We start from the raw sequence: 26,318 nt of genomic DNA, 5'->3' as shown, positions 1-26,318 counted from the left end.
AGGGGGAGGGAAATGTGAGGCTGGGAGGAGGCGGAAATTTTTTTCAATAAAAAATAAATAAATAAAAAAGAAAAGAAAGAAAGAAAGAAAGAAAGAAAGAAAGAAAGAAAGAAAGAAAGAAGGAAAAAAAGGGGCCTCTGCAGCTGAGGAGCAGGAAGAAACAAATGCTGGAGTTCAGCGTCTAGGCTGGCATCAGAGTCATAGGAATCTACTTATGCCTGCCTCCTAAAAGCTGGGATCAAAGGCACATACCACGATACCTGGGTATTTTTCAAAATTAATTTGTATTGATGAATTGATATTGTTATTTGACAATCTCATGCATCTCTATTAGTGTATTCTGATTCCTCTGTCCTTGACATCCTCTCTTATATCCTACCATCCCTATCGGCTCTACCTTTTTTCCTGTCTGTCTCTTTTATGACTTTTAGTTTTGTTTCATGATCCATTTAGTTTAACTATGGTCATCTATGAGACCATTGGATTAGAAGTGCCCATTGGAAATCTATAAGGCAGTGGTGCATGCCTTTAACCCCAGCACTTGAGAGGCAAAGAAAGGCAGGCAGATTTCTGAGTTCAAAGTCAGCCTAGTCTATAGAGTGAGTTCAAGACAACCAGGGCTACATGGAGAAATTCTGGCTCAGGAAACCAAAAAGGAAGAGAAGGATGAAGAAGATGTAGAAGAGGAAGAGAAGGAGGAGCAGCAGGAGGAGGAGGAGGAAGAAGAGGAGGAGGAGGGGGAGGAAGTAGTGTCCACTGGAGCCTGGTAGGATCACTGGTAGGTTTAAAATGTAAGACAGTTATTTCTCTGCACCTGAATCTATCATGGGGCCCCTTACTCTTCCCCACCCAGACCTGGCTGTGGGTAGACTTGTTCTTTTGCAGACTCAGTACAGGGACCTACAGCTGCTCTAAGTCCTGGAGTGCAATTGCTGGGTCTCGCCCAGGGTATGACACTGAGTGCTCTTCTAGCTCTTGTATTCCTTCTTCCCCACCCCTCCTCTTCTGCAATAATCCCTGAGCCTTAGAAAGAATGATATAAATGAAAGTCTTGTGGAGGGGATGGATGCTCACTGACCTATCCCTTGGCACCTTGTACACCACTGAGTTTCTGTGTTCTCCACCACTCACTGCAAGGAGAGGCTTCTCTGATGAAACCTGAGCATAGGATTTGTACAAACAAGTACTCAGAAAGCTGCCCAACACCACGTCAGCAAAACAAAAGTATTCTGATCTTTGCTAAAACTTAGGTTCTCTCCCATCTTGGGTTTTAGACTAGATTTACACTACCAAGAATGAATTCTCACTGTGGAGTGGATCTGAAATCCAGTCAGGAAACCAATGGTCCCTTGACTTTAGTCCCAATATTACACAGAAGGGCATTGCTTGCTTCGCAGGATGGCCTCATGGGTCATAAGGCTCACATCTGCACAGGACCACTGATGCCTCTCCTCCTGCATAGCACCCCATGAGAGCTAGCTGGTAAGGCAGAAGCTTCCTTCCTAGTTTCAGTCTGGTTTTTCTGTTTAATGCCTCCTAGGTATGTGGCATCTTCGGCAACAGGTCTTATGTAGTGATAAAGCAAGCAGGCCTGCTTTTTGTCCCACCTGGCTCAAGCATGGCTAGCTTTACACCTGAAATAACAACATATAAATTGTATTCTTTTAAACACTCTTTGGCCCATTAGCTCTAGCCTCTTCCTGGCTAACTCTCACATCTTGATTAACCCATTTCTATTAATGTGTGTAGTACCACGAGGTGGTGGCTTACCGGAAAAGATTCAGCAGGTCTGACCTGGTGACTGGCTCCATGGCGTCTGCCTCACTTCCCTTCTTCCCAGCATTCTGTTCTGTCTACTCCACCTACCTATGTTCTGACCTATCAGGCCAAGCAGTTTTCTTTATTAATCAACCAATGAAAGCAACAGATAGATAGAAAACCCACCTACATCAGTCTTACCATTTAGTTCCTGTGGGGAACCAATAGAAATGGCAAAACCTGCAATGTTTCGAGGGCCTCTCTGACCTCCCTGATTGACAACTCATTAGGAGGTAGCCCACCCCTGGCACTGGGAATTTTGTTTATTAACCCATGGCTTTTGGCTCTTAATCACTCTGCCCCTTGCTTCTTGGGGGCAGTGGGACTCAAACAAGCCATTCTTACAGATGGCTGTAGTGAGTCTTTCTCTGCCCTGCCAGTCAGCTCCCAAATGGACGACAAGGAGATTTCTTATTAATTATAAAGTTTGACTGGTAGCTTAGGTTTCTTCTAACTAGCTCTTATAATTTAAACAAACCCATTTCTATTCATTCTTGTGCTGCCACATGGCTCATGGCTTGTTACCTCATCCCATACATGTCATGCTTCCTCTGCATGTGGCTGGCAACTCCCTGCGACTCCACCCTTCTTCTTCCCAGCATCCTTTGTGCCTAGAAATCCTGCCTAGCTACTGGCTGTTCAGCCTTTTCTTAAGCCAATCAGAGCAGCATATCTTTGCAGTGTACAAAAAGATTATTCCACAGCATAAGGAGAAGCTCCAGAAGCTGGGGTTGCTGAGTCATGCCTGGTCATGACATGCTGATTCATGCCTGATCATGAAGACAGTGATTAATTGGGGACAGCTGTGTCTGCATAAGGCATGTCTTCACTTGAAGAAGGCCAGCAGTTCATAGAGGAAACCTCTGGCTTTAAGTCTTTCTGTAAAGAAAAGACTACCCAACATGACAGGAAAGTGATGGTCTGAGAATGGACAGAGAATCAGACTGAACTCTGCTGTAACTTGCTAAGCATTGTTAGTAATTGTGGTAGTTTGACACTATAGCACTTGGACCACAGAGAGCATCAGAGCCCTCTGAAAGCAAAACATGGCTTCACCATCAGTTTTGAATTGTAGAAGGCCAGACTTGGAACGGGCCTTAGAATTATCTCAATCCAAATTCGTTTCTTCTAACTTTAGAACGAACTGCTCCTATAGAACCAAGGAAGTAACATTCCTCGGGTAGGAGCATGTGAATATGTGTGTGTGTGTGTGCCTGTGTTTACACGTGTGCCAGTGTGTGTGCATGTGGCAGTGTGTGTGTGTATGCCTGTTTGTAAAATGACTTATGACTTTAATGTATCTGACTTATGACTTTAATGTATCAGTTCCAAAAGGAAATGCAGTGGACTACGTAAACAAAATACATAATAAGAAAAAGAGACAAATAAATGAGTAAATACTGTAGTTAAGAAAGAAAGAAGTATCTGAGGGTCAGGAAAGACGTCTTAGCGACTGAGAATGCAGTTTCTAGTGCTCTGGCAGGAGATCAGAGTTTGATTCACAGCACCCGCATTTGGGGGCTCACACAGCCACTTGAAATGCCAGATCCAGGGGATTCAACACACTCTGGCTTGGCAGACACCTGTTCCCAGGTGCATGCATATAGACATAGACATACACACATGCACACAGACACACAAATAAACCTTAAAAAGAAACTCTTTTTAAAATGTATTTGCTTGAGTTCTTTTCTCTTTAACCTCCCAGAGCTATTGGCTCTCACTGTCTTGTTACCCTGGCAGAGGTGGAGAGGTCCTGCAGTACTGGGCAGAGAAAAGGAGAAATACCATACTCTGGCTTTCCCTTTAGGGTCTGCTGAAACCCCAGGACAAATGAGCTATCATCCACTTATTGATCCATCATCCACTACCTCTTATTGATGCATATTATTATTGGGTGTTTCCAAAACACTAAGAGGCCTGCAGGAGCTCGCCATACAGTACTACTACTGATACTACCATGACTACAGCTACTACTGTGCTTAGCCAGAAACTGAAGAGGCATATAGATACAGAGATGGGTTGCAATAGCAGTGATCTAACTTTTAGGGACATCTTCATGAATGGTTATACCTGGGTGCTGAGGATATGAACACAGGTTCTCATGCTGTGTGGCAGGCACTTGACCAAATGAGCTATGTCCCCTGACCCAATAAGGGGATATTCTAGTGAACATAGACAATGACACGAGCTAGAGTCAGTAGAATAAAGCACAGGAGGAGGAGTGTTGAGAGCCACTCCTGGGAAGAAAGGCTTAGGGAAATCATCAGAAACAAATCATGGTTCACCTCCTTGTCTAGGTATTTTCATCATGTTCAAAACCGTTTTAAAAACATAAGCATAGCCTATCTTTATAGCCTATATCATTTTAATTAAAAGTACTTAGTAGATTTCAAAAGAAGTAATATTTTTCATCACTCAATAAATTGTTCTGAATTGTTCTGATTGGGCAAGGTGACACATTCCTAAAATCTGAGTATGCAAGAGGCAGAGGCAGGAGGATCACTAAAATCTGGGGATCAGTCCCAGCTAAGCTAACCAATGCTGCATATTGAGGCCTTGTCTCAAAGACCAAAACTAAAAAATAAAAAAATAAAAAAAATCACTTGCTCTGTTTCTTTACAGTACTCTTTTCATGGATCTGAGTATATTAGTTGAAACACCACCAATAATGCTCTAATTACATTTGAGTTTTTCTGACTCACACACAATCTAAGTCTTTTTAGGAAACATACATGTCCAATTACAGAGTTAGTTTTGTTAAGCGTTCATAAACACAGTGGAAGCTTTCCCCAGGTGCCTATGAGAGGGCATAGATTTCTTTCCGTGCCCTGTAAGGCATCCTGTGCTGTGTCTGCGAGGGTAACCTTGATTGGTGAGCATGTTCCTTGTAGGCCTCTTGACAAGGGAGGGATTTGCTGACAGAGCAGTTGGCTTATGTCACTTATGTTGGTCATTTTTGCCATTGTTTCTCCAGTCCCGTGTTCTTAATTGTGGTTCCCACCTTTATTCATGTAGTAAGCTAGTGCTCCTTAGATTGTAAGTGCACAGGAGTTCCCCTAGCATCTAACGACAGGCACAGGTCTCTCTGCTGTCAAGGGAGGATGTCTGCTCCAGGCATTGACGAATGCTCAAGGAAACAAATCAGAACTTCTTGTTTTCCTAGGTAGCATGGAGAACTGGGGACCCCAGAGGTATAGTGATATCAATAGACTGCGGGTGTGCCAGGAATGTCCCCATTAGCCAGTTAAATAGATTTATGTCATATCACAGACCCCAAAAGTTACTCAATATCATCATAATCTTTTATTTCCTGCTTCTGTTATTAGACCCCAGCTCACTTCCTACAAGGGCAAACACTGCCCAAAATTATGTATATTTAGTTTGGTATTTTTTTTTTGAGATGGGGTCTCTCTTCATAGCCCTGACTGTCCTAGAACTCACTACGTAGACCAAGCAGGTCTCAAATTCACAGAGATCTGCCTGCCTCTGCCTCCCTGTTGTTATGATATATTCTAAATAGACACCATAGCTGCCTTGTTTTCTAGTTACCTTTCTTCCAGCGACTGATCGTCTGTTTTCTACAGTGTGGTTGACTCTTTATTCTACCCTGTCCATGTAAGTCCTGGTCAATTCCATTTCCACTGGAGAATTGAACATCATATTCCATTTCTGCCTGAATTCAGCGGATCTATGGGCTTCTTTCCTGTCTGTGACTGGGGCTGTTGTAATCTAGTTTGGGAAAGCAGAAATAGAGATGACACATAAGAATCTGCTGGTAAAAAAATCTTCTGTAGAGGTCTAGCTTTCCTTTGCCCATCAACCCAGAGTACTGGATTCTGTCAATTTCTGAATTATGTCCATGCATGTACCATACAGGTGAAAAGGGACTGTGGATGGATTAGATGTGTGAAGTGGATTTGCATCATGTTAGCATTGTTGCTTAGGACAAGTACCTTGAGCACAAGTCTGCAAAGCCCACCTTGTATTCAAGAATCCACTGTGGACCAGTGAAGACAATGACTAGGACAGACTGCCTACTGTTCGGCCACATCCCCTGCTTTGCTCTCTTCCGTTTCTCACTTCATCTTCTTCTCACTTTAGCCCAAATTATGTCCCTTCTATTGCCTCTGCCTGTGTAAGCTCATATTTTTCTTATTTCCGCCATATTCTATGTTGGCTCCAGTGAACTATTTTAAATTCCCTGACTCTAGGGTCCTCCCCTTTATCTTTGTACCTTTGTGAGTATGCTGACTGCTTTGCTTTTAGATTCTGTTTAACCTATTGTTTCTTTTCTATGTTTGTTGTTGTTGTTTTGGGGTATCTTTGTTTTGTTTTACTATTTCCTGTGTGCGATGTGTGTACAGGTGTCAGTGGGAGGCAGAAGATGACCTTGGGTGCCCTGGAGCTGGAGACGAATTCAAATGTGGGCACTGGGAACAAAGTGCCATCTGAGCAAGCACTCTGTGTTCTTCTTCAACACTGAGCCATTTCTCCTGCCCTACTTCTTGCTTCATTAGCACTTGTGTACCCCTCTATTCCCCAATACCTATGCGTACCTCCGAGCTCCCATACCACCCTGTCTCACGCACATCCTAACACATATCAATCCCGATGGTAATTGAACATTTGTGCTTAAACTTTTAACTAGTCTGGATCAGCCCCTTGACAACGGATAGTTCCCTGGTAAATCTTTAATATTTAGTCAAGTATCTGCTTCCTAGTAGGTACTTGAAATATTAAAGAGAATAAAAGATGCCAGGTGTGGTGGTGCACTCCTTTAATCCCAGTTAAGTAGAGGTAGGAAGACCTCTGTGAGTTCAAGGTCAGGCTGGTCTTCAAAGTGAGTTCCAGGACAGCAAAGGCTGTCTGTCACACAGAGAAACCCTGTCTTGGAAAAAAAAAAAAGAAAACAACCAAACAAACGAACAAATAAAAGAATATAATTATTTCCTATTTTTGAAGCACACACAGCATAGCACTTTCAAACATAATAACTAGATTCACTTTATATTAACATATAATAACATAATAACTTTGTAAATTAGCTGTATGTCACTTATCTATTCTTCTTTATTTAACAGTAGGATGCATGACTGCTTCAAAGATTATGCTTGGAAGCATTTTAGATAATAACCACTCATGAGAAGTTTATCTGAAGAAGTCCTATCCTTCGGGACAAGCAAGACGTCGAGTCCCTGAATTTGCACGCCTTTGAGAAGGGTAACTGTCGTAGTTACCTTCTATTGCTTTGATAAAATAACATGACCAATTGATTTGCACTTCCACAGCATTGTTCGTCATGAAAGGAAGTCAGGATAGGAACTCATGCAGGGCAGGAACCTGGGGGCAAGAGCTGATGCAGAGGCCATGGATAGCACTGCTTACTGCTTTGCTCTTCATGGCTTGCTCCTTGTGGATCTTTCTTATAGAACCCAGACAGACAGCTCAGGGATGGCCCTACTCACACTGGGCTGGGCCCTCTCCTATCAATCACTAATTAAGAAAATGCCTGCAGCCTTTTTCTTAACTGAAATTCCCTCCTCTAAGATGACTTTAGCTTATATCAAGTTGACACAAGACCACGCAGCATAGCAATGCTACCAATCACACAGGATCACCCTATTTAACAAATTACAGCTAAGATTTATGTTTTTGACTTTGATTCAAGACTGAAGGTACCAGATTGGGAGGAGTTTCTGGCATTGTATCCACTCTCTAGGATGACAAAGATTCAAAGTTTATTATTTCATAGTCAACTAATAAGCAGCGAGTTAGAGGCAGGGACAGATAATTGCCCGGGAGTCTTAAGTCTCTATTCTTTGCGCCAATGAAAGCTGCTCGCCTTTTGATGAAGTCGGATACATGCCATAGGAGACATAGCAATTTAGATCATTTTGTGAGTTCTAATCATTAGTCATCATAAAATAGAAAGAAACAAAATCAAATCTGTTCCTCCTTGCATCTGCCAGGGTGATCAAGTGTAATCCTTTAACTGTAATCAAAGGTAGGATAAAATGTCAAAGACATATGCTTGAAAGAACTAATTAGGGATTCTGTCCTCATCCCAGTGTAGCGAGCACTTTCCTCCTTAAAGAAAAACATTCAGGGTATTTAGACATCAATGTGAATCATTTAGACATCAAACCTTTATCTTAAGAACTTAATGCTGGAAAATTATTCCTGCTCTGGGGAAATCAAGGCTTGTATATACTGATTTCGGGTCAGTTTGAGGTTTGGGGTATCTTTTCTCAGTTAGAGATTGAGACATGAAGGGCCAAATATACCACAAGAGAGCATTGGAGGTTAAATCCGAGCAAAGGCTATTGGGTGGAACTTAGGAAAGAAGTAGTTATGAATCATGAACTCACCAGGTATGGTGGTGTACACCTTCAATTCCAACATTCGGGAGGGAGAGGCAGAGGGATCTCTGTGAGTTCAAGGTCAGTCTGATCTACAGAGCAGGTTGCAGGCCAGTCAGGGCTATATAGTATAATGAGAGCCTGTCTCAAAAGAAATAAAAAATTGTAAACTCAAGTACCAGTGATTTCTGCATTGGTGTAGTGCTCAGTTGCCAACACACTTTTATGTTCCTTCATGTACCTTACTCATGCCATAAAGAGACAAAGGAAGGTGGAGCGGGAATCAGATGGATGAATAAGTGGCTGGCTGGATGACTAAGGATGGGGGAGAAGAAATACCTGAGGCCACACCTTCATCTGCAGAGTCAGACGGAGGGCACAAGGCTCCACCAGGGGAGCCTGAGCATCCTCCGCGTGGACCTGCCATTTGTGACCTATCCTACCTGGCATTTGTAGATGCCATGGAGCTGCTTATATATCTATTCAGGAGAACCATAGGATTCCAGTGTTTCTCTGGTTCTCTTATCACATGATGTGTCGTGGGCAAATAGGATGCTGATGGTAAACTACCTTGCTCAAAGAAAGCTAGAAGGCCGGAGTCTTCTTGGTGACTCTGGTTCTAGGCTGCAGCCAGGTGGGGATCTGGAGCTAGGAGGGGAGCGGAGGGAACGATCGTTCACTGCCAGTGAGTCAGCACGTAAAGAGAAGTCGCATCCTGGGAACTGAAAACAGCAGGCCCTTTTGGCCTTTTGGCAAGCATAGAGACTATGTTCTAACTTGTTACTCTTGCAGAGGATCCAGGTTCAATTTCCAGCATCTACATAGCGGCTAACATGGCTGTCACTCCAGTACAAAGACATCTGTGGCCCTCTTCTGACCTCCTCCCAGAACCAGGTATGCATGTGGTACACGGTACACGTACGTATATGAGGCCAAAAGTAACATGCATAAAATTTAATAAACTAAAATTAAAAATGCAAATGCAAGTCACTACTCCATCATTAATTATAGGAGAAATTTATTTGAGTTTGTTTATTTTAGCATTATTAATATTGCATATTCAGACCACATTTCAATTTTTCTGGTAAATATTTAGTACAGTCCTATCCAATGCCAGTGTTAGGAAACTCAATGAAAGCATGCAGAACAGGTGTTATCTTGAAGTTACTCTTGAGCCCACCACACCCCTTTTCCCTTTGACTTTAGGACTGTTCGCTACTCCCTGGCTGAGAGCTAGAAGCAGCAGTTAGCTTTTAGCTGAGGCCATGTTGAATAAAATATGGGGATTTTTTTTTTCGAGACAGGGTTTCTTTGTAGCTTTTTTGTTCCTTTTCTGGAACTAGCTCTTCTAGACCAGGCTGGCCTCGAACTCACAGAGATCAGCCTGCCTCTGCCTCTCAAGTGCTGGGATTAAAGTCGTGTGCCACCACCGCCCAGCAATATGGGGATATTTTATTTAGGTATTTTTTATGCAATATGTTGATCATATTCTTTCCTTCCCGAACTCCTCCCAACTCACCCAACTTCAACTTAATGCTGTCTCTCTAGTTCTCTCTTTAAAAAAACATGGCAAAAAGTCAAAAATCGGGAAGCAGAGGCAGGTGGATCTCTGTGAGTTCGAGACCAGCCTGGTCTACAAGAGCTAGTTCCAGGACAGGCTCCAAAACCATAGAGAAACCCTGCCTCGAAAAACCAAAAAAAAAAAAAAAAAAAGAAAGAAAACTAAAACTAACAACAACAGTAAGGAAACAAAAATGCTAAGATGAAAATATCTAAATGAAACAAAAAGCCCAGAAAATACCATAATGCCACAGCTTTAGAGGTGGTGTGATCTGGAAGAGTGGAGCCAAAATATGATGCAGATTGAAGTTGCATGCAGTAGACAACTTTATCCAGAATCTCTGACAGTTTATAATCCAAGGGTTAAAAAAAGGTCACATAGTAAAGTCAAGTCCTCATAAATTCTCATTGCTGCATGCAATCACAACAAGCTGCAAGTAGCAAAAATAAGTTTTACTGTAGATGTACGTAAACATTTCATTGAATAGCACCAGCAAGCAGTAGTGAGGAATTTGAAGGGAACGCAACTCCTCTCTGATACACCTGGGAGGAACGTGTAAACACATTCCGAGGATAAGTCCAAGTTTTTGAAGAAACTGAGGCCTCAAGAGCCTTCTTGTTTTCTTGGAGTGTTTTCATACTTACTCAGAATTCTCCTCATGCGACTCCATTCCCGGAGCATGTTCAGACACCACAATATCTATTTTGTGTTGTCCAGCCACGACTGGCTGTGAGACCTGCCTTGCAGTAGGCTGTCTCCAGTGCCACTCCATTGGAGACCTTCCTCTGCAGGCATCAATTGCAAACAGCTTCTTGGTTAGGGGTGGGACTTTGTCTCCACCTCCCCTTCTCAGGATGGGACAGCACGAACCTGTACAGGCACTTTGTGTGCTGTCACAGTGTCTGTGAGTTCATATGAGTATCAGTCCTGTTGTATCTGGAAGATGCTCTTTCCTTGAAATTATCCATCACCTCTGGCTCCTTACAATCTTTCTGCCTTCTCTTTTGCATAGACTCCTGATTTTGAGGGGAATAGTTTAATAAAGACATCTCCTTTAAAGCTGAGTGCTCCGTACATTTCCAGTTGTGGGTCTCTGTCTTAATTACCATTCACCAAAAGAAGGAGTGCCTCTGATGAGGGCTGAGTGATACACTTACCAAATAATATAGCAATATGTCATCGGGAATTATTGTTATGTTCCTTTATCATAATAGTAGCATTACGTTTTTCCTTTAGACCGGTAACTTTAATAGTCTCAGGTTCTTTTCTTTTTCATTCTTTCTTTTTTTCCTAGACAGAGTTTCTCTGTGTAACAGCATTAGCTGTTCTAGAACTTGCTCTGTATACCAGGTTGGCCTCAAACTCACAGAGATCTGCCTGTCTCTGCCTCCAGATTGCTGGGATTAAAGGTGTGCGCTGCCACTGCCTGGCTAGTCTCGGGTCCTTTCTCACATTGGCAGTGCCAGGGATAGAGTTCATCTCATGGAGCGGGACTTAAAAATAACCCAAAAGTGGATGGTTATTCCCATAACATCTGTGCCACCGTTGCTGCTGTAGGTTGCAAGGTTTGTAGACGGGTTTTTATCCAGTAGTACCTTCCAGTACCATAAACGTTGGCCACTGGGGTGAAGTTTTTAGTTAGACACCAGCTTGATTTGTCCATGTTTGATATCATAAGTTGTGTCTTCCACAGTAGGGCCTTATCATCATGTTCTGGAAAGTAAACAATAGGTTGATAACAACCTGTGATGTTTGGGAGTAGTGTATGGGACCCTTTTGGTCAATGACTCAACAAGAGATAACTCATTCCTAGCCCTGGAGGTAATACTTGGTAGCATAAGATGTGTAGTTGGGACACTATCTCCCCCATTAAATATGGGAATATTTAAACACTTGCTTCAACTAGTGAGTTCCAGGACAGCCAGAGCTACACGGTAAGACCCCATCTCACACACACACAAAAAAAACATAAAAAAAATAAAATTAAATTAAAAAGCAAAAACCTTGCATGAGAGGACTGACTGCCAGTGGGGCTTCCATTGCTGTGTGCACTTATCATCTCTGCTCACATTGGATTTACAGAAGTTAACGATGCCGAGGTCTGGTTTCCGGATCCAGAAGGAGTATCCTCACAGTAGAGAGAGCTTTAGACTACATCTGGCAACTGATTGAGAGAGGGGTCAGTACGAGAGGGAGGCCCCTGGATTGTAACTGGGTAGATTATCAGGGGAGAGAAGAGGCACAGAGAAAGAGCTCTAGTACATACAACTTTGAGCCATATAAATTTGATGATTCTTAAATAACGGTTGGATAAGCAACCTTTAATAAGCTTTACCCAGAGGACATCTACACAGAGAACAAAAATGGGAAAATTATCCAAATCAGGAGTTTACTGAAGCATGATTAATAAAAACTCAGAGAGAGAAATTGTGGTTCAACCTAAAGATCTAAAAAGCTCTTACCTTGACCTCAGTCCGAAAATGGCGATCCTGCCTTCAGGAATCTCAGAGTGAGGCTGTGTCTGTGAGCTGTTTCCTCCCGTTTTATAACCTCTCTAGTGCTGGGATTAAAGTCATGCACTGCCCAGCTTCTAGGGCAACTAGCGTGGCTAATGGTATTAAAGGTGTGTGTTACCACCGCCTGGTCTGGCTGACCAGTGTGGCTGTTTGACTCTCTGATCCTCAGGCAAGTTTTATTAATTAAAATACACATGAAATGCCACTACAGCTTATAGTTAAAATTACATTTAGTTGCAAAGTAAGAGACCCAGATCCATTCAATTTGTGGTCTAGTTTATTCCTTATTAGAATGCCCTTCTATTTCTTAGTGGAAGCAAGTGGGCAAAGGGGCAGGGCTAGCAATGTAGATAAATACATTGTTAAGCCTTTTGAGATAATATCCTATTCCAAACTAGCAGGAGTAGACCATGAGAATTATTGAAGAGCAAGGTGAGCATCTTCCAAATATTAAATATTAAAAAGACATATTGTTTTTTCTTATTAGAGATTCACAAGATTTAAGCAATACATTTTGTATATGAAAATTAGAAAAATTAGATAACCAAAAATGATGCTGCCATTTAAAGATAAATATTTTTCAGAATTTGGAGCACCTATAAGATCTGTTACGCTTTTTCTCTATTTTAAAATATCAAAATAATGAAGAGAAATGAAAATAGGTGTCCACAGTGAAACTCACACATGCATGTGGGAAGTAGATGAATATGGATTATTGACATGAGCACAGCCATGTTGATTAAAAAAAACCTGTTCAAATCCATGGGAACGGCAAAGTCTTTCCTGGTCCCAAGTATATATGATGACAGTGTGTGCAGGCAGTATCGACCACAGCTTCCTCCTCTCAGATGGCTGCAGCCTGGGACTGCTCCTTATAGAGATTCCCCACTGGGATTAGGTAAGCTCTTTGACCTCGTTTGTGCTTATATAATAAATGTGTTGAGTTTCCAGGTTGCTGTTGGTGCAACTCCATCAGAGCACACAGCTCATCTGATTCCGGTTTTTCTGCACATGTGCTTATTATTTCATTTCCTGCCGCCCCAGCCAAGACAATCCCACAGCTGTGCAGGTCGTGGCATAGGCATAGTCATATCAGCCTCCACATGAAAGCAAACAATCTCAGTATTCATTAGCAGATAAATAAACATAACAAGGCATAGCCACAGACCAGTGTAATATTTGGTCCTCACAAGTAATCAATATATGATCAACATGTATCAATACATGATGCCAGAACATAGGCAGACCTTGAAAGTTAGCAAACATTATCCTAAGTGAGAGGAAGCACCTTAAGAAAGCCATGCAATACGTATCATCTACTCATGTGACATGTCTAGAACAGACAAATCTATACAGGCAGAAAGCAGAGAGTTGTTTAGAGATACATGTGGGAATGAAGAATGCCCATAAAGGGGTGTTAGGTTTCTTACTGAAGAGATGAAAAATTCCAATATTTTACTAAAATCACCCAAAAGCTTCAAATGCATGAATCTTATGATAAAAATTATAGTTCAATTAAACTACATATATATGTAGGATATTTATAAATTAGTTTAATTGAGGGATCATTTTATATGTAATCATATATATTGAGAATATTTATGTCATCTGTCAATCACTTATTTTCTATTAGTCTAAAACTGTCTTGAGCCATGTGTGTGTGATGGCACATGCCAGTTATTCCAGCACTTGTAGGATTAGAAACTTTAGGTAATGCCAGACCACATGCTCAGCTGGAGGTCATTCAGTGCTGTTTAGAAAAACACTTTTCCAAAAGTATAAAAATAAAAATCCATGCCTTGTGATGTGAAATTCCCCTCTGTATGATGCGAATAAGTTTTATTACCATTGGTTACTAAACAAGATGCTTTGGCTTATAGCAGGGTAGAATATAGCCAGGCTGGAAGAGATATAGAGAGAGTAGGCAGAGTCAGAGAGATGCCAGGTAGCTGCCGAAGGAGAGAGACACTGGATCCTTACCAGTAAGCAACAGCCTTATGCTATTACATGGATTAATAGAAATGGGTTAATTTAAGATGTAAGAGTTAGCTAATAAGAATCCTGAGCTAATAGGCCAAGCAGTATTGTAATTAATATAGTTCTGTCAGGGAAATAAAGAACAGTCTCCGCCTACAACCTTGAGGTCTGTGACGGCTACTGGTGGATGATACTGTGGATTACAGCCATCAGCAAAGGTTTTTGTAGGCCTCTGCTATGAAGTCCTGGTTACTAAGGATGAGTAGATGGTCTTCTATAAAAACATCCTAAAGGGATTAGTGATGCTACCGATAGAAGCCTTGGCTATACATAACGAATCCTTGGACATCATCCTCTACTTTCTGGGGCTGCTGTATGAAAACAGAAGTGTGCTCTACATCTGAGTTTCCCAGTGGGAACTAGGCATCTCCAGGCTCAGTCAGCACCATCAGAGGGACTCACAGTAGCTGCAGTCCTTCCAAGATGTCTCAACAGATCCCTCAATCCTACAGGCAGGGTAGTGATTTTATTTACTTTTATCAATTTCTTCATTCCAAAGTAACAGTTAGGGGTATCTTAGCTTGCTTTTCTGTTTCTGTGGCAAACACCATGACCAAAAGCAACTCGGGGACAAAAGGGTTTATTTCATCTTACAGATGATAATCTATCATTGATGCAACCCAAAGCAGGAACTCAAGGCAGGATATTAAGACAGATACCATAAAGGTCTAATTACTGGCTTACTTACTCACTGGTTTATATTTAGCTACCTTTCTCTCTTTTTCTCCCTCTCTCTCTTTCTGGCTTTTTTTTTTTGAGACAGTTTCTCTGTAGCTTTGGAACCTATTCTGGAACTAGCTCTTGTATACCAGGCTGGCCTCGAACTCACAGAGATCTGCTTGTCTCTGCCTCCTGAGCACTGTGATTAAAGGCATGCACCACCATCATCTGTCATATTTAGCTACTTTTCTTATACAGTCTAAACCTACTAGTTTAAGAATGGCACCACCCACTGTGGGCTAGGTCCTCATATTTTAATTAGCAACCAAGAAAATGTCTCACAGACGTATCTTCAAGACAGTCCGAAGGAAGCAATTCTTCAACTGAGCTTCCCTCATCCCAGGTATGCCAAATTGACCACTAAGAAGAGCCATCACAGTAGATGCATGGTAGATAATTGATACAACAACAAAAAGGGACACAGATGGTGTGTTTTGGTGTTTGAGCTTTAGATTCTTTCCAATGTTTAAAAACCAAGAAGGAATAAAGTTCTGGTTACCAATATCACACATTGGTCTCCATGGTCATTATTTTAAGGAATAATTACAGCCCTTCTAGGCTCTAGACTCACCTTCAAATAGATGAGATCTCCTGGGAAAACTGTGAGTGGGAGAAGGGAGAAGATGGGGGATGGTAACATGAAGGCTCAGGATGGTCGAGTTGGAGGAGGAACAGAGAGGGAGAACAATGAAAGAGATACCTTGATGGAGGGGTCCAATTTGGGGTTTGGAGAAACCTGGTACCAGGGAAACTCCTAGGAATCCACAAGGATGACCCAGCTAAGACTCCTAGCAGTAGTGGAGAGGGTGACTGAATGGGCCTTCTGGAATCAAATTGGTAACTACTCAGAAGAGACATTGAACTTTAGACTTTTAAATAAGTTTGAGACTGTTATAGACTATGAGTCTTTTGAAGTTGGGCTGAATGCATTTTTGCATTATGATATGGCTACAAAGCTTTGGGAGCCAGGAAGTGGAATGTGGTGGTTTGAAAGAAAATGGCCCCCAAAGGGAATGGTACTATTAGGAGGTGTGGCTTTGTTGGAGTAGGGGTAGCTTTGTTGGAGGAAACTATCACTGTGGAGGGGTGCTTTGAGGTCTCATATGCTCAAGCCACTCCTAGTGTCTTAGTTCACTTCCTTTGTCTTTATATCACGATGTAAAATTCTCCAGTACCATGTTTGCTTGCATGCCACCATGCTCCCTGCTATGAGGGTAATGGACTAAACCTCTGAAACTATAAGCTGCCACCTTAATTTTAAATGTTTTCCTCATAAGAGTTGACAAAGTCATGGTGTCTCCTCACACCAACAGTGACCCCAGGGTCTCACATAAAACCCCATCTCTTAACGATCTTATAACCTCATCAGTGCCATACTGGGCACCACGTCTTTAACATGTATACCCATAGGAGACAGACTGTATCTCAACTATGTCCATGACTTGGCATTTTTATGACAAATTTGATGAGAAGTGCTTTTATTACAGATGTGTTCTTGAAACAGACCTATATACCGAATTTATAAAATTTATGTGTACAATAAGTTAAAAGTCCTAGAAGGGCTCAAAGAACACTATGTAACAAATGACAACTATGGAAGCCCAAAAATGTGAAACTTTTTCCACCAAGTGACCAAAGGTCAGAGAATTGGAACTTACCTCTATTCCTTCAAGGTTATTGTGTTTCTACCTCAAACAAAGGTCCCACCTAGATATAGGTCAGAGAGTTCTGCTAGCTCAAGGTTATTGTCAACAGGTGTGGCTAATATCCAGACCTTGTATTTCAGGAATAGAGAAGTAGATATGTTTCTACCTCAAACAAAGGATCCAACTAAGGTTCCATTTCCCTTAAGGAGATTCTACCCAGAGAGTTGTTTGCTTACAGAATGTTTTGGTCAAGGGTGTGAGTATGACTTGTTTTGTTTTAGCAACAGAATGTTTAACTATAGATGTATCCTGCCACCTTTAACTGGACTGTTCATTTCCTTGTATAGTGTTAATGCCGTTTTTTATTTATTCATTTTTTATCTTACTCCTACCTTTTGGGGTCAGGGTATTTTACGCAATTGGAAATTCAGTGTGGGCAATTTCATTGTCCACTGGAACTTTCTCCTAGTACTATCCTATGCTTTCTGTTTTATAATTTTCACATCTTCATACTCTTTACTTATATTTCTAATCATACATATTCCCAACAGTACAGAGGAACTTTGGGTGACTGTCCAGACAGCGAGATGTCTCTGTCATTTCTAGAGCTTTGGACTTCTTATTAGCTTAGGTAATATTATATCCTTCTAGAGTCTTTGATGGAGTTGAAGAATGGATAGTTATAGTTTTCCTTAGTTATGATAAAAGATAAAGTAGATATAAATATTGTAACTGTACTTCTTACTTGATAACTGTTTTGTTATATGTAATTTTACTATGTTAAAGTTAAAGCCTTTCTTTTTTGCTTAAACAGAAAAAGGGGAAATGATGGAGGTGGGGCTTGTATCTTATCTGTTGCTTTCATTGGTTAATTAATAAAGAAAACTGCTTGGCCTGATAGGACAGAAAATTAGGTAGGCGGAGTAGACAGAACAGAATGCTGGGAGAAAGAAGCTGAGTCAGACAGTCGCCATGATTCTCCCTCCGGACACAGACACAGGTTAAGATCCTCCCTGTTAAGCCACCAGCTCGTGGTGTTACACAGAATATGAGAAATGGGTTAGATCAATATGTAAGAGCTAGCCAATAAGAGGCTGGAACTAATGGGCCAGACAGTGTTTAAAAGAATACAGTTTCCTTGTAATTATTTTGGGTAAAGCTAGCCATGCGGGCGGCCGGACGCTAGAAATGTAGCCTGCGGATCCTACTACAACACTCACGCCCCTACCCTGGCAAGTGGTATTTTGTTGAGGTTGGTCCCCGACAGACAACCATCATATGTCCCTTTTGATTTGCCTTGTGCCTAGGATACATGACCAAGCTTCAGGAGAAGATACTTGGTTGCTTTTCTAGAAAGCATAAAGGATTCTTTCTCTCTCATTCATTGACATTTAGTTATAAACGCTGGGTAACTTGTTAGTATGAAAAGAATGGAAAACATGAAACACCATTATGTATTTACATGGGACAGCTTGCTGGCTAGTCTTATGTCAACTTGAAACAAGCTAGAGTTCTCTGAAAGGAGGGAACCTCAGTTGAGAAAATGCCTCTATAAGATCATGCCATAAAGCATTTTCTTAATTAGTGACTGATATGGGAAGGCACAGACCATTGTAGGCTGGTGGCCCTGTATTCTACAAGAAAGTAGACTGAGCAAGTCATGAGAGGCAAGCCAGTAGGCAACACCCCTCTGTGGCTTCTGCATCAGCTTCTCCCTCCAGGTTTCTGCCTTGTTTGAGTTACGGTCCTGGTTTCCTTCAATGATGAACTACAAGGTGGAAGTGTAAGCTGAATAAACCCTTTCCTCCCCAACTTGCTTTTGGTCATGACTTTTTATCACAGCAATAGAAATCCTGACTAAAATAGATAGAAGGAAGGGCTCCAACTCATTTGAAAAATGTAAAGCTGCAGGATAAGCAAGTATGTATCTTTCTTAGAAGGCCCAAAGGTTACTTTCATTATCAATGGAGGTCACCTGAAAGGCTAGGCACTGGTAAGACCATACCTTCTGGGAAGCCAGCAGGGCCGCCAAATCTCCATAGGTAAGGATGGGTCTTGAAGGAATCTCTGTCTCTGTCTCTGTCTTTGTGTCTGTCTCCCCCCCCCCCATAGGAGGAAAGGGAGAGGCAGAAAAGATAGACTGACCGGGAAGGGGCTAGGGGCGGTGGAGGAGGGAGGTACAGCCTATAGTTTGGAAAATACACACAAGGACTAGTTCAGGGACTATGAAAAGAGCAGCAGAAGGGTCTGCCCTTAAGTCCAATGATATTTTAACTTTGCAAGTTAAAGTGTGATGCCATGTCTTGTGGAAATGAACTTGGTTACTGATGAGAAGGCTGAATCAAGTTTGGGAGCTGGAGAGAATGTTGTAGAATATCAAATCCAATAATTTAACTGCATGGGAGAAAGAAATTGAGACCGTGGAGGAAGTGACTCTGGGAGACTCCTGAAGAGAATGCACAACAACCGGAAGTAAATCAGAGGCTTCCTTTCCTCACCACGAGCTAGCCTTGGTGTCACCTTCAAGGTTTTGGAGTTTTGACCCTTTCTGTACTTTCCCATTGGCCTGTTGCGATCTAGATCTCATTTCTTGATGTTGTTCTCTGATGATTAATTTAAACATGCATTTCCTTCCACCTTCTCCATATTCCCTCTGCTTTTGGACAGGATCAACAGAAAGGGGAAAAAAATGAAGTTTTGAATGCCTAAAATGACCAAGGCAGGAATAATGTTATGGACTCTGGGATACATCACACAGTGTCTGAGGTCCTAACCACAGAGCAGGGAGTGGTCTGGAGGTGACACAGGGGGTAGAGTCCCCTCAGGGGAGATGGGACTGCACAGGAGCTTGAAGGGTTGCTAGGTAGATGGAGAAGGAAGTTTATTGCGGAGAGCAGAACCTGCACAAAGAGCAGGCGCCTGTGCTTAGGAGCCTGCTCTAACTTCCACTGGCTGCATACAGCTGGAGGGTTGCAAAACTGCAGCAGAAGGCCCATGCCGGTGCCGGATCATCAAGGCCTGTGCAAACCACGCTGCGGAGTCCGGCCCAGATGAAGCAGCATCAGACCGATATCGCCTCCCATCTTCCCTGGCGATTGTGCCCTTCCGATTTCGCCTGGTAGCCTCCCCTGCGCTCTTCCTCTCCACGGCTGCGGATTATGAGCCTCTGCAATGGAGTGTTCACAGTGAGAGCAGATGGCCACTCCGCAGTGTGAAGACAGGCGCCAGGCTCCCTGGGTTCACCGTGGACTCTCTGTGTTCCCAAAAGCTCGTATTAAGAATAAGCTGCTTGGCTTCCTCCGGCTTTCGTTTCCTCATGTACCAGCTACAGAAATAACATCAGCCCCGTCAAGGGAGCTGCAGGTTAACTGAATTGCATAGGAAGGCCTTACACTATGGATGGACACAGACTCCAGAAAAAGGGTTATAACTTCTGAGCGGCCTTCCGGTATAGGAAGGTGGCCAATACAATGGAGCAACAGGATCAATCAGCCTGCCTGTGTTTTGTCTCTAGACAAGTGACAAAGCTCCTAGTACCCGTGAGCCTTCCTCTGGCCACAGGGCCACGCTCTCTACCTCATCTGAAGTCTTGGGCTACCTTTATTCTCTGCTATGGTAAATTGGTATTTAAACTGCACCGTGTTTGCAAGTGTGAGCAAACTTTTGATCTGGCCCAGGTCTGTGCGCACTGCACGTGAGGGGACGAAAGAAAGCAGAACAACAAAGCAGAATGAGGCTTCTGGTTTGGGTTAGGACTCATGATGGCCCGGCCTGTGGTTCACCAAACACTCAACTTCTGACCTTGTCACTTACATTCCTGGGGAGGACCTCAGGAGCTGCAACTACTTATTGTGATTAACTTTCTGTAATGTTCATGCCTACCTGAGCAATTCATCAGCATTTCAGGAGAAGCAATACAGTGATCTTTCCTAAGACACGGAACACTTTCAACATAATTAGCAGCATTTCTGGATCAACACAGCACTCTTATAATGTGTATGATGGGGGGAAATGAATGACTCTAATTACACCTTATTAAATTTTATTAATCCTCATTAGAACCCTCTTTATAAGTGGGTTACGGAGAAGGGAATAAAAGCAAGCAAGCAATGCCGGTCAAGTTCCGTTATGTCTAAATGAGCATTGGGTGATTTCCCCACAATCAGTAGGAGATAGCACACAGGACCCAGACTGGCTGAAAAGCTTAGGACAGAGGGAGTAGACTGTGATCTTTCAAAGTCTGAATACCAGGTTAATTATAAGGAGAAAAGATTTCATTATTGCGAGGAATGTGCGCCACTCTTGATCTTCTCTGCTGCTGCTTTCCGACTTTTGAACGTGCAGCTGGGAAAGTGGCCCGGGGCAAAGGGGTTAAGTAGTTGAAACCCAGAAGTGTTTGAATTTGAAAACAGCAGGGAGGCGTTGTTCAATAACCGTTAAGCACAAGAATTTGTACTCTGACCCTGATTTGCTTAATTCTTAGTCAAATGGAGTAATCGAAATCGAACCCGAAAAGAGCCACGTTTAAGCTTCCCTGCACCCATAGGTTCTTGGTGTACTTTGTATGTGCATGACTGGCTTAGCAACAGGAGGTCAGGGAGCACACGGGGGAGGGAAAGTGGCTTTGGAGTGGAAGGGTTCAGGATCCTGCCCAGGCAGTTGTGTGGCGCAGGTCACGTTACCACATTTAGTCCATGCAACTTATTTGAGATGGTAGTAATGGGTGGAAGAGCCATTAGGGTGGGCTGGGGTAGCTGTCAGCGCGGGCAAAGGTGAGGCATTTCTTTTGTGTAGGAACAGGAAAGAGAGACAAAAAGAACTAATCATAGGTTTTTTTTGGGGGGGGGGAGACAGGGACCACATAGACTACCTTCCTAGTGCTGGGATTAAAAGCCGTCAATACTGCAGCCCAGAGGGCCTCCAGTACCTCCTACTCCATGTCTTCATCTGGTACATGGGGTTCTCATCTTTGCTCACTTTTACAACTATCAAAGACAAAAAAAAAAAAAAAAAAAAAAATCCAACCCCAACCTTTCCAAGAACAGGCCAGTCTTTATTCAAACCAGTTCACCCAGTTTGTGTATTTTCTTTTCTAAGCGCTAAGAAAAGAGCAAGCCTTCTGGTATTCCGGCAGAGCAGGGATGGGAAGCACATCTTAAACTCCAAAGGTTCATTTCTGTTCTGAACAAAGAACAGGAAGTTACCCTGATTGCCACTGTTACTCAAGGCTTGTCAACCGCAACCTTCCAGGAACTGGGGCTAGTCACTTCAGTGGGTGGTCGAGTCATCTGCCAGGTCTAACTCGGTTCTGAGTTCACAGCCACGGAGCTTGGGTCCTGCCTGAAGGCGGAAACCCAGCTGGGAGTTGAGAATGGGCTCTGCTCCTAGATTTGCGCTGTGTACGATTGGGTCAGGTCGCGGCGCCTGAGAGCTTCGGCGCTCTCACGTGTGAAGTGAACCGAAGTTGCTCTCCACCATCCCGAAGTTCTGAGTCCTACTGGAGTCCTGGGCGGGGCTCCAGCGAGACTCTTGGGGTGGGGAGAGTGGGGGTGAGGGGGTGTTCCGTGGCAGGATCTCTTCGTTCAAACTCAGCCTTCCAATTTGTCGCCTGCAGAGCGGACCCTAGTGTGCCGGTTTTTCGACTTCCTCCTGCATCTCCTTCCTCTTCCTCCAGTGGAGGCAGATCCCTCTTTCCCTTCCTCTTCCCAAGCTCCCTGCACCCCCGTGTCCCCTCCTCCAGGAAGTGCACTGCCCAGGGTCGCCCACCTCGAGCGGGCGCTGCCCGCCGCGCCCCCTCCCAGCCCGGCTAGCGCAGCGGCCCCGCGGGCACACGCCTCCCCATACCTTACATGGACAAATGCGTGCAGGCAAAGTCAGGAATTCAGGCCCCTGACGTCAGCCTCCAGCGCTCAGGGCACCGCACGGGAGACCGCGGGGAGGGGGTGGGGAGGAAGGAGGGGGAGAGCACCAACCAGCAGCCACTCCCGGCCTGCCGAAGTTTCACTTTTTGTCTGTGGGTTCGCTCCCGGGCCCCGCTCCGAGCGTTCCCGGGATAAGTAGCACTAGCGGCGGGAAGAGCCGGCCGCTGCAAGGTAAGGGCCAGCAGCGGGGACCGGGCACGGGGAGGGCGCTGGGCCAGGCGGAGCGGGCCGCTGCGGGCCGCGGGCCGGGACAATGGGAGGGGGGAGTGCCCGGCACCTCCTCCTCCGCCCGAGCCTCCGCCTCCAGCCGTCGCGGCCACCGCTGCCCTGTCCGCCTCCTCCCCCAGGTATAGTAGCGAATACTTCCTCCCGCAGCCTCGGCCCGCGGGTGCCCGCTCGAACCCCGGATCCTCTCCCCCTCCCGGGGCGAGCCGCTGCGGTGGCGGGAGCGCGGGACCGCCCTGCTCCGCCCTGCTCGCCGCGGAAGTGCGGGCTCCCGGCCGGGAAGCGGGGTGAACGGCGTGGGGGGAGGGGCGACGCTGCGGGCGTCCTCTGCGAGCGCCCCCCGGCCCGGGCTTTTCTGGGTGCCCAGGGGGCGGGGCCGCGCCCGGCTGCTTCGAGCTTTCGTGGAATCTCAGTTGTCACAGCGGAAAGGGCCTAGGGACCCGGTGACTCGAGAGTCTTCCCATTTTACAGTCAAGGCTGGCGAGGCACCGAGAGGCGGGCTTTCCTGGAAGTCATTCCTGGAAGGTGGAGCCTTGGCTAAGATCGGTGCCTTAGGACCCCGACCGCCTTTTTCTGTAAACTGTTTTGGAGTCCCCACTGTTTTCAAGCACTGTTGGTTACTCCAGGCCAGACTTTGCCCTCAGGGAGAGCTCTCTGGAACGCAGGAGCTAAACTTGACCAAAGTAGGAAGAAGGGCCAAATGCTGGAGATCTCGAAGATCAGCCTTTTTTTTTTTTTTTTTTTTTTTTTTAAGGGGGGGGTGTCTCGGGAAGAAGCTTCATATTTCCGTCTCCATGAAGAGACCAGAAGTGGTCTTGGAGGGCTGTGTGTGTTTGTGATTGACTATTTTGAAGGAAGGCAAGGCCTTCCTTGTCAGGGAGGCAACTGCGGACCGGAGAAAGCTAAATAAGGGTGGGGATTGGACGTTGCGCTGATGGCTTTGGGGTGGGAGTCTGACAGGAGACCATAGCAGTGGAGTTGTGACTTGGGTACTTGGACTGGAAGGTGGTGTAAAATGTCTTTAACCTCATTTCTGTTTAGGAAGGGGTCCACTGCTTCCCCTCCCCCACAAGGAGGCCTAGCAAGACCTCATCAGCCTTCCTTTCTGACTTTCTCAATAGACTCCAACATTTTGTATCTGGACCCTCTCTCCCCTTTGCAAGCTTGCCTCCCCAATAAAACTTTCTTTCCAAGATGTTGGTGACTTAATGGTTCACTACTCCCCGCCCAAGCAACTTTTTCGAAAACCTTTATGGGAAGAGAGGTAAAGTGTACAAGGCTGCTGCGGAATAAGTAAACCTCTCCCTGACCGCTTTTCTTATTTTTTACAAATAGGGAAACAAACCCAGATCCGCAGAAGTTGAGTGCCAGTCCTGAAGTCTTTGGTGGATAGTGGTGGACTGAGGTGTGTGTTTGGGGGAGGGTGGTGGTGGTGGTGGTTTACAGAAACCCAGTAAGATTCTTCCTGTCCCCAGAGTCTCCTGGTGAGGTTCTTGTCAGCACCAAGGGGCGTTTAAAGAGGAAATTATGTGTCTTGCATTTAATCTCTGGAAGGCAGCCTGTAGAGTCCAGAATGCTGTCTAGTGAGGATTCGATGTGTGAAGGGTAGGGGGACGTGCCAGGGGTCCTGAGGCTTGGAAAGTATCTTGTCTTGTATCTCCTGACCCTCCTTCTTCTCCCCATCCCCAATTCCTCGTAAGCAGCTCTAGCCTGGAGTTGGGGTTAGGAAGTGGGAGGGGACGCCAGTTCTTGACTTGGTCATTATTGCTGGGATTGAGTGTCCTTTCGTGGAGGGACATTCTGGCAAGGAGGTGAATTCTCTGAGAGGGTAGACATTGCCAGACAGTGATAGGTAGGAGAGGAGACTTGGTTCTGGAAGGCTTTAGGAATGCCAGGCCATATGACTTTTGAGGGTTTCGAGCAGGCAGGAACATGATTTGGAGAACTGGCATTGAGAAGCCTCCTGCTGCCCAGGTTCAGTGAGAGAGGTGATAATTTGGCTTAAAGAAAATGATCATGGGTTGTTTGATTTGCCTGGCATGTGTTGCTGAATGCCTGTCATGCACCAGCCCCACTGTCAAATATGGTTGTTATTTTTTATTGAGGCAGAGTTTATTAAATGAGTTCTGAACTGCACCTTTTCCCCGTTTTTCTACCACTGAAGTACGATGGTCTTTTAAGCACAGATGCGCCCTAGCTGAACAAGGTTTTCTTCTTAAGTTGGCAATGCAGTGCATTTACAGTCGCTGTTTTAAATTTGATAAAACTTGGTTGCTAGGTCCTTTATAAATGTATAGAACTTTTGCATTTTATAAAAAAAGCCGTTTCCATCAAATATTCTATGGGAATGTCTTGAGAAGTAAGCATGGTGACAGGCTTTCTCCATTTTAACCCTTTTACCCGAGGTTACAGAGGTAATTAGAGGGGTACACGAAAGTGGTAATTCCAAACTTGGGGTTCTTGGTGGGAATGTGTAACTTTGCCCCACAGTGTATCTAGTGGGTTAGTGCTGGAGCAGAGGCAGGTTAGCTTTGATTTCAGAACGATGACTTCCGTGCTGGGGTCCTGGGACCAGGTAAATCAAGGACTGTATAACTTGTAAGGGCTGGGAACCAACTGCAAGGTAACTCCATACAGCAGAGGCTAAAGGCAAGGAGGAGACCCAGTGTGGAAGCATGCCTCAGGCCCATTCCCCCCGTGGTCCAGGGAGACACTAAGTGGGCTTCTGGGCGTTTAAGTTGAGGAGGCCACCCTTCCTTCGCCAGAGGAGCGCCAGGTGTGTGCCACCGCGGAGGAGCATGGAGGGTGTGGTTAGTATTTCGGCTACACAGTGGGCTGGAAATGATCAGCCGCAGAGAAGCAAACCCCCATCAATGGGTACTGTCTGAACCGAATCTCCAGCGCTAAGAAAGAGAGGCGTGAGGGGAGGAAGGAAGGCCTGAGATGGAGCCGCTAGACAAAGGGTCCTCTGTGCAAGGGCAGGGGACAGGGCGGTTTATTTTAGCTGTGTTTCAAAGGGTCAGCATGTTTGTGGAGGTTAGAGAACAACTTTGTGGCGTCTGTTGGGTTCCAGAAACTCAAGCACCATGTTTGTACTGCAAGAACCTTTGCCTGTGGAGCCTCTTTGGCTGCCCTAAAAGGGAGGACTGATTTTTTATTTTTATTTTTTCCGAAGTATAGTTTCTATTTGTCTTGCAGCTGTGGGGGCCATTAATCAATCCTATTGAGAGTCATGATTCACAGGGTAGCAAGGCTGGGTAGGACCTCTAGAAGCTTCACTGTGGGATCGAGTGTATGATGTTGAAGCCGAAGGCATAAGAACACTTTTTATAAGTGGATAAGTGAACCTGAGACTTTGACCCAGCGCAGTAAGGAGGGCCTCAGAGTTGGATGTGTGCATTGGTGGGTGGGGACATTTCCTGGAATATGGCTTTGGAATGCAGCGCTCTGCCTAAACTCACTGGAGGTGAGGAAGCGGAGGGCGGGGGGGGGGGGGGGGGGGGGGGGGGGGG

The 26,318-nt window shown here is 44.6% G+C and overlaps 1 protein-coding gene across 16 annotated transcripts in view; it reads left to right on the top strand.

Moving 5' to 3' along the window:
• Window positions 1-22,586: 22,586 nt before the first annotated feature.
• Lpp (LIM domain containing preferred translocation partner in lipoma) overlaps window positions 22,587-26,318 on the top strand; it is a 617,771-nt gene continuing 614,039 nt past the window's right edge. For 5 of the 16 annotated variants that reach the window (XM_050159989.1, XM_050159995.1, XM_050159997.1 and 2 more), the window contains exon 1: window positions 22,588-22,752. The gene's annotated coding sequence lies outside the window, so the exon portion shown is untranslated. Of the gene's footprint in view, window positions 22,753-22,822; window positions 22,929-24,141; window positions 24,212-26,318 lie in introns of those variants that run through there. The other 11 variants (XM_050159990.1, XM_050160002.1, XM_050160006.1 and 8 more) reach the window with 4 other exon arrangements.

Source organism: Alexandromys fortis, unplaced genomic scaffold (assembly GCF_014885135.2).
Source record: "Alexandromys fortis isolate MF-2015 unplaced genomic scaffold, M_Fortis_MF-2015_v1.1 scaffold_100_3062768_6864082, whole genome shotgun sequence".
In the NCBI taxonomy this organism is placed as follows: domain Eukaryota; kingdom Metazoa; phylum Chordata; class Mammalia; order Rodentia; family Cricetidae; genus Alexandromys; species Alexandromys fortis.
The sequence above is the reverse complement of the archived record's forward strand: the minus strand, read 5'-3'. Positions and strand labels throughout refer to the sequence as shown.